The 7,782-nt window shown below is 33.2% G+C and overlaps 1 long non-coding RNA gene and 1 other non-coding gene across 2 annotated transcripts; both read left to right on the forward strand.

Moving 5' to 3' along the window:
• Positions 1 to 108: 108 nt before the first annotated feature.
• On the forward strand, positions 109 to 1,138 carry LOC136061465 (uncharacterized). The gene is made up of 2 exons (XR_010627566.1): positions 109 to 248; positions 465 to 1,138. It is a non-coding gene; the product is annotated as an uncharacterized LOC136061465 (long non-coding RNA).
• Positions 1,139 to 5,914: 4,776 nt separating this feature from the next.
• Positions 5,915 to 5,998, forward strand: TRNAL-CAA (transfer RNA leucine (anticodon CAA)). The gene has a single exon. It is a non-coding gene; the product is annotated as a tRNA-Leu (tRNA).
• Positions 5,999 to 7,782: the final 1,784 nt, after the last annotated feature.

A 7,782-nucleotide genomic window follows, 5' to 3' on the forward strand; every position in this document is an offset into this window, starting at 1 on the left:
AAAAGAAATTAAATAATAATAATTGTTATTATTTTATATATATATATATATATATATATATATATATAAATTCTGGTTTGATTTGGTTTCACGGTGAATTGACTGCTGAATTGCTTGTCATGCAGAGCAATGTGAATGCATTAATTGATATGAAGCTTGAGAAGCACAAGAATTTAAGAGAAGAATGTAGATTTTACTGGGGAGAAATTTCTGATGGGACCCTCAAGTTTGATAGGAGAGAATCTGAGGTATGAACATCTTCTATCTGATCCTTTTTTGTCGAGGCTCCAAGCAGTCCTACCCTAGTATCATAGTAATAGTAATAATAATAATGATAATAATAACATAGTGTAAAGAATCTCTTGGAAAATTTTGAATTTGGAGAGGCAAAACGTCATACATGAGTTGATAATTTATTCTTCATATAAGATTGTAGTTGATCTTTGTGGATGATGTTGAAACAGGTTGCAGCCTTAAGGCAGCTAACACAACAAGAATTGATAGATTTTTTCAATGAATGTATAAAAGTTGGTGCGCCTCAGAGGAAGACATTAAGTATAGGAGTGTATGGAAACCTACATAGTTCGGAGTACACTGCAGAGAAAAGTGAACCAGTACAACCCTACTCTGTGAAAATTGATGATATATTCTCTTTCAGAAGATCACAGTCTCTTTATGGTTCATTCAGAGGAGTTTCCGATCATTCCAAGTTGTAGATAGTGAAGCTCCAACAAAGTTGGCAAAGAATCTGGGAATTGCAAATAGAACTTCCTGTCATCTCAATTCACCAAAGTGGTGAAACAATGCCTAATTCCGCAAAACAACACAAAATTGGTCCAGGAAGTCCATTGATGGAGCACGGTGCAGGTCTCAGTTGTTCTCAACAATGAAAACTTGTATCCTGCATTGCACCAAAATCATGAATTACATATATGGTTTTTCTTTTGAAGAAATGGCACAGATTATATTTTTAACTTTAGAAACAGTAGAAACATTTAAAAATGAATAAATTTAGGCCACAAATAAATTCGCTGCAGTATGGTAATTGGCCGGATTTGAATTATGCTTTAAAAGCTTGATTTCTGGACTTATAATAATAGCAAATAAATGACAGATGACGTTCGAAAGTTTTTGTTTATTTGACGTGGGTCAAAGTGGTTCATGTGGCTAGTTGTTACAAAAATTTGCCATTCAAGATTATATAAATTTCTAACTCTTGCTGACATATTTTTACATTGACTTCTACTTTATTTATTTTTTCCAACAAGTTGATAACATGTGACGCAGAGTTAGTAGACCACATAGAATAGCTTTTGAACAGATGGTCGAACGCTTAAAAACACAAGTCTGAAATCGGAAAATATTAGCTACTTTGAGAGTTGTTCAGTCAGGGTCATTTTGCCTAGTGAGGTTACGTCTCTACACGTTCAAATTATGAATATTTTCTAGTAAATAATAATTTAGCATTATTCCAGTATTTAATCATTTTCTTAGAGCATGAATGTTATAACACCTTAGTAAGCCTCAATGAAAGGGTGTCACAAATTTATGCGTGTGGCACAAATAGATCAGAACATCCCAATGACAAATCCTGTCGAAGTTAGAAGCGACTAGACTAATGTGTAGTGTGGATATATGAGAAGGGTTATGAAAAACCATAAAAATTATTGTAACAAGTTATAAACATGAGTGGAGTGTAAGATGTGATACATCTAACCACGATCTTGATCATTAAAAACCATGGGCGTGTGGTGCTCATGGAGAAATTTCAATACCATAGAGCCTTTTGTATCACACCGTAGACTGTGATTGCCTCCAGCTACATTTGTTTGGTTGCAGTCTCACACGAACGAACATTACACACCGCTTAGACGGGGTGCACTATAAGCAAAATAGTGCTAGTGCATGTTGTATGCGTAGACACAAAACTTTGTTGAAATTCCATTGTGAAAATGAAGCAGAATTCTGCTGGATAATGGACTGCATCATCCTTGTAGGGTTTCCCACTCTCAAGAATAATGACATTATGGCTTAGTTTAATCATTTTTATGATTTCTTGAAGTAGTGGTGGAATTTTTAGTGTATTCATTTCCTGTCACTCCCATAACAAAATATATAGCTTGTTGGGAAGTGTATTTGAAAACAGTTTTCAATTTTTATATAAAAAAAATGTTTTATTCACCTGTATTGATTTGTTTGGCATTTGTTTTATTGTTCTCAAATTTTACTTTGCAAAACAGTTTTTTGAGAACAGAGTTGTTTTCCCTTTACATAACTTATTTTTTTTGTTTTGGGTGGCAAATAAGTTGATGGAATTTTAGTAATATTTGTCATTGCTATTAATTTATTCTCTCTCTCTCTCTGGCAATGATGGCAGGTTGTTGGGTATGGATGTCCAAAGACATGCTAAATCCAACCCACATGACTCGATTTGTGATCGATATACAATTCTAGTGAGTGTCCATCTTCAAAATTTGGCAATGACAAGTCCCTTCCAAAATTTAACTCAATCTCATTTAACTGCACGAAAACTCACAAATCCAATGAGATCCACCGAATTCGATGACAAACCCAATTATTCACTAAATCTGGTGAAATCTCACTAAATCTAATGAAATATTTGTCGATGAACCCAATTATCCACTAGATTTGGTGAGATCTCACTGAATCTAGTGAGATCTATGCTGAATCTAGTGAGAACTTACTAAATCTTCGTCATTTTAAATAGTTTTTCATCTCTCTCCATAGCTAGCTAATGTCAACCAAACCATCTTCTAATCGTGAAGAACCCGATCCACCGCTTCTCTCCTGTCGAAGTCAAGACAAGTTTTCCTCCACCTGATTAGATCGAGTCGGGTGTAGGTTAAGCACTAACCCATCTCGACTCAACATGACATGACCCATAGACACCCCTACTATTTTGGGTTTGTGTTTAGTTTGGGGTTTGTTCAATGAGTTCATCATGGTGGTGGACTGGGGTTGGTGTTGGACTGTTGGGGGTGGTGGTCATTTTTTATTGGAAGAGAAATGAAAATTGAGGGAAAAAAATCGGAGGTGAAAAACATTAAAATTGAGTAACATGCACAATCTGGCCCACTATTTTCTTTCCTCATTTCCACTCTCAGGCAAACACGTTTTTTCTATTTTCTCTCCCTTCCTTTCTATCCTCCTGTTTCATCCAACCAAACGTAACCTTAGAATAAGGGTAGTTGGGACAGAAAATAAAAGAATAAAAAAAAAAAATTAAAATTAAAATGTACTCGTGAGCACAAGCCTCAAAGTCAATAGCAGTAGGTGAGACAAAAAATAGAAGACCAAAAAACAAAAAATGTAAAAAACGTTAATAAAATTGAGAAGAGAAAAAACTAAACTTAAAAAGAATAAGAATGAGATTATATTAAGTTTCAAAACTCTCCCAATGATAATATAAATTATGTATGAAAGAATTCCGTACATCCAAAATTTTGTTGTTTGGTATTTTCTTTTTCTTTTTCTTTTTAGACAACAGTAAGAAAAATAAAGTCGGTGGAATCAAATCTAGAGCCAATAGCTGGGTTGTCCTTGGCACTACAACTCGTCATCCAAGCTGTAGCGTCCTCCTTGCTGTGAAAATCATGATGCTGGTGATGATCTTCATGGCCGGCGGGAGGGTGGTAGTACATGCGCGCCGTATGGGGACAGTGGGAATGAAATCTTGCGGCTATTCTGACCCCCATGTCCAAAAGCTCCACAAACTTTGACATACTTCTCTTCTCTTTCGATCCCTTCTGCTATATCTAATACTGTATTATATCGGAGGGGTTGCAGAGAGAGAGAGAGAGAGAGAGAGAGAGAGAGAAACTGAGATGATGTTCAGATCATATGGGTTTGTGTGTGTATCTGTAGAAAGCCAGAAAAATTGAAAGAGATCTGAATGCGTTTTGNTTTTTTTTTTTTTTTTTGGCCGCACTTGTTGACTTTGGGGGACAAAATTTACTGTGCATGTACTGTTCACGCAATATTTAATATTAAAAGTGGGTCCCACAATACTATTCACACATTTAAAAATTATTTTGCTACAGTTTTTTCAGCAACAATCAGTTTTTATCAACTTTCAGCAACAATAAATGTTATCCAAACGGACCCTTTGTTTGTTGATGGTCAGTTCTATTTCAGGTTTCACGAGATTGGTGAACTATATGGTTCGTACGACAATTAGGCCTAAAAATAATTTTTTTATAAAAAAAAAATAAACGGACCAAGAAGTGTTTTTTTTTTTTCTCTAAAATGAACAGAACAAGTGTTGGATGCATGAGTATAATCAATCTTTTTTTTTTTTTTTTTTTTTTGGGTAGGTAGGTAGGTAACAGCGGCCAATTAATATGAAATATCAATAAACTATTGTTAAGGGGTTGGGCGAATTAAAAGCCACTGCTGTTAGTACTGTTCATTGGAGTAAATAAGATATGGCAAAACGGGCTGACCGCCAACAGGGGCTTGGCTCAGCTAGATATGATTTGTTTGCTCTGCTTAACATGCTCAGGTTTGATTTTCGCTACTAACAAGAGTTTGTTGGTGGGCATTCTTGATGGGGTAACTCCCCACACATATTGGTATGGGAGTTGCCCTCCCCACTGCCACATGGCGCCCTGCCCAGGGGTTGGAGTAACCTATCTAACCCCCATTTTTCTTTTACCAAAAAAAAAAAAAAAAAAAAAACAGGCTGACCGGGTCAGGATAATCGGGTTGACCTGTATTTTTCATATGAATTTTTTTTTCTTTTTAAGAAAACATGTATTTACCATTTAAAAAGTCATGCAACAAATTATTTAATATAAAATGCATTACTTTTAATTCACCAATTATATTAAGAATGAACTCAGTTAAACTTATTAATACTTATTCAATAATTTTAAAATTATACAAATCCTAACATTGCTATCTAAAACAAAATAACACAAAGATAAGTAAAACAAATACACAAGTTTTATTTATACACAATATCAACATTCCAAAATATGAAACAAAATTACAAATGACTTATTAGATAACTCATTTGATAAAGAATAAAAACATATAAGAAATTTGCAATCTTGAAAATTAATTTTATAATCTCTTATCAATTTTAGTTGACACTCTATTTCAATTTGAGATATGCATTAAAATTTGACTGTTTAGTTATTTATACATGATCTCTTTTATAAATATTATATCATTGTTAAGGAACACACACTCTAAGAAATATCATAATTTATTTTGAAAAGTTGTTTATTTTGGACATAAATTGTTAAAAAATAGGTCTAAGCATTCATAATTTATGCTAATTTGATACTTTGGCTTCACTATTTTCACATTTGTAAATATTTCTCACACATGTCTACAATTTTAAATCTATATTTTTAATTCTATTGTAACCAGATTATCTTGGCATGTACTTTGCTATTTGATATCTAAAAATCTTTACTCATTACAAAATGCTCAATCATTCATCTTTCAATTAATTTGCATACAGTTATGTAAATGTTTCAATTGTTTCCTTAAAACTCACAACAAAAAATTAAACCAATATTATCTTTCTTTTTTTTCTTTTTTTTATGAAAAAAAAAAGGTTTTAAAATTGGTTCGGGTCGGGTCGGGTCGGGTTGACCTACAAAAAATATGGCTCGGGTCACGGGTCAACACATTTTTATTTCGGGTCAAAAAAATTAAGTTCAGGTCATGTATTTTTTGGGTCGGGTCTGAAAATTTTTACTCGTTTTGCCATGTCTAAGTAAATTTATGAATTTTATGAAGATTGCCACCATTACATATTTACATGTAAGCCCAATGGTTTCACACACATAAATGCTGAACAGAGCATGTGGTGTAAGGAGAAAAGATAAAAATAAAAAATAAAACGTTATAAATATAAATGTTGCGCAACGATAACGTCAACGTCAGGATGGCCGAGTGGTCTAAGGCGCCAGACTCAAGTTCTGGTCCTCTAACGAGGGCGTGGGTTCAAATCCCACTTCTGACAAAATTTATGTATTTATTTGTTTTTCATTTTTCTTGTATGGGCCTGAGAAACTTTTGGTACTTTTTCATTTTTTTCATTTTTTCTAGTTGGAAATATGGGCTTGTAATTGTATATCATATTATTCTCATTTTCTTAGGAGGATTGGTTGGAAATATCGGATTGCATCGTACTCTTTCCGTCCTACTTTTTTTGTCTTTTATTTCATTTTGAGATGTCTCAAAATATTGTCTTGTTTCTAAAAATAAAAATCATTAATTTACTAATGTTTCTATTATACCCCTATTAATTTACTAATTTATTTTTTGATAAATTTTTTTAAGGGTAATTTTGGAAACTTATACATTTTTAAAAGGTAGACAAGACAATAAATGATGTTCCTTTGAAAAATTTGACTTTTCAAACATGACAAAAAAGGTGGGACAGAGGAAGTATTATTCTCTACCCTAAAAGTTTGGGACGTTTCTGCATAATTAAAAACACCATTCATTACTGGATCTATCAAAAGTGGATCAAATTTTGATTTATGTGGACTCAGTTGTGTAGTTAGGATTTTCTTTTTCTTTTTTATTGCAGTGAAGTTGGGATTTGAAGCGGACGAGGGATGATGGAGTGTATAGCTAACATATATAATAAAGGTGTCTTATAAGTTATAAGAAGGGGAGTGTACGGCTGGTGGAGGGAGTTTTAATCTAAGACCATAGTGGAAATTGGATTAGAGGTTTCACTTGCTTCATTGCTGTGGTATTTAGTGTTGAAGCAGAACTTTGGACCCTAAGGGATGGTCTAATATTGTATATCAACTTGAACTCGCTGACAGTTGAGTTAGAATTTGATGCAAATGTGGTGCTTGCTTGGGTTTCTGGGAATTTCAATTCTAACTTACATCATGCTTCTTTTATCATGGATTGCAGAACCTTAATTAACCAAATTCTTCAAGTGAAGATGAAACATTGTTTCTATGAAACTAATAAGTGTGTGGACTTCTTAGCTAGAAAGGGATCGAGTTCTAGTTATGATTTATTGCTTTTTGATAGTTTACCTGTGAACATATTTATGTTGTTATTTTATGACAATGCTGGGTGGTTGTATTCTGATAGGCAGCAACCTCTGTACACTGGAGCTATTTAGTTTTTGTTAATTCATTTTCCTTTCTTACCAATAAAAAAAAAAACTAAAACTAAAAGATAAGAAGGAATTGCTACGGACAATACTGTCCTTGCCTACAAAATGGTCATCTACCAATGTTACAACTATAGACACATGTCCTTGTAGGACAATAGATGCTGAAATGCAAAATAATAATAATAATGGTTATCTTTTTTCTTTTTTTTTTTGGGAGAGAATTTTAACTTATAGCGTCCTCTTCTGATAATAACCAAATTCCTTAAGTGAAGATGAAACATTGTTTCTATGAAACTAACAAGTGTGTGGACTTCTTAGCTAGAAAGGGATCGAGCTCTAGTTATGATTTATTGCTTTTTGATAGTTTACCTGTGAACATATTTATGTTGTTATTTTATGATAATGCTGGGTTGTATTATGATAGGCAGCAACCTCTGTACACTGGAGCTATCTAGTTTTTGTTAATTCATTTTCCTTTCTTACCCAAAAATAAATAAATAAAACTAAAACTAAAAGATAAGAAGGAATTGCTACGGACAATACTGTCCTTGCCTACAAAATGGTCATCTACCAATGTTACAACTATAGACACATGTCCTTGTAGGACAATAGATGCTGAAATGCAAAATAATAATAATAATGGTTATCTTTTTTTTTTTTTT

The sequence above is a fragment of the Quercus suber genome, unplaced genomic scaffold (assembly GCF_002906115.3).
Source record: "Quercus suber isolate HL8 unplaced genomic scaffold, Cork oak 2.0 scaffold_1562, whole genome shotgun sequence".
NCBI lineage: Eukaryota > Viridiplantae > Streptophyta > Magnoliopsida > Fagales > Fagaceae > Quercus > Quercus suber.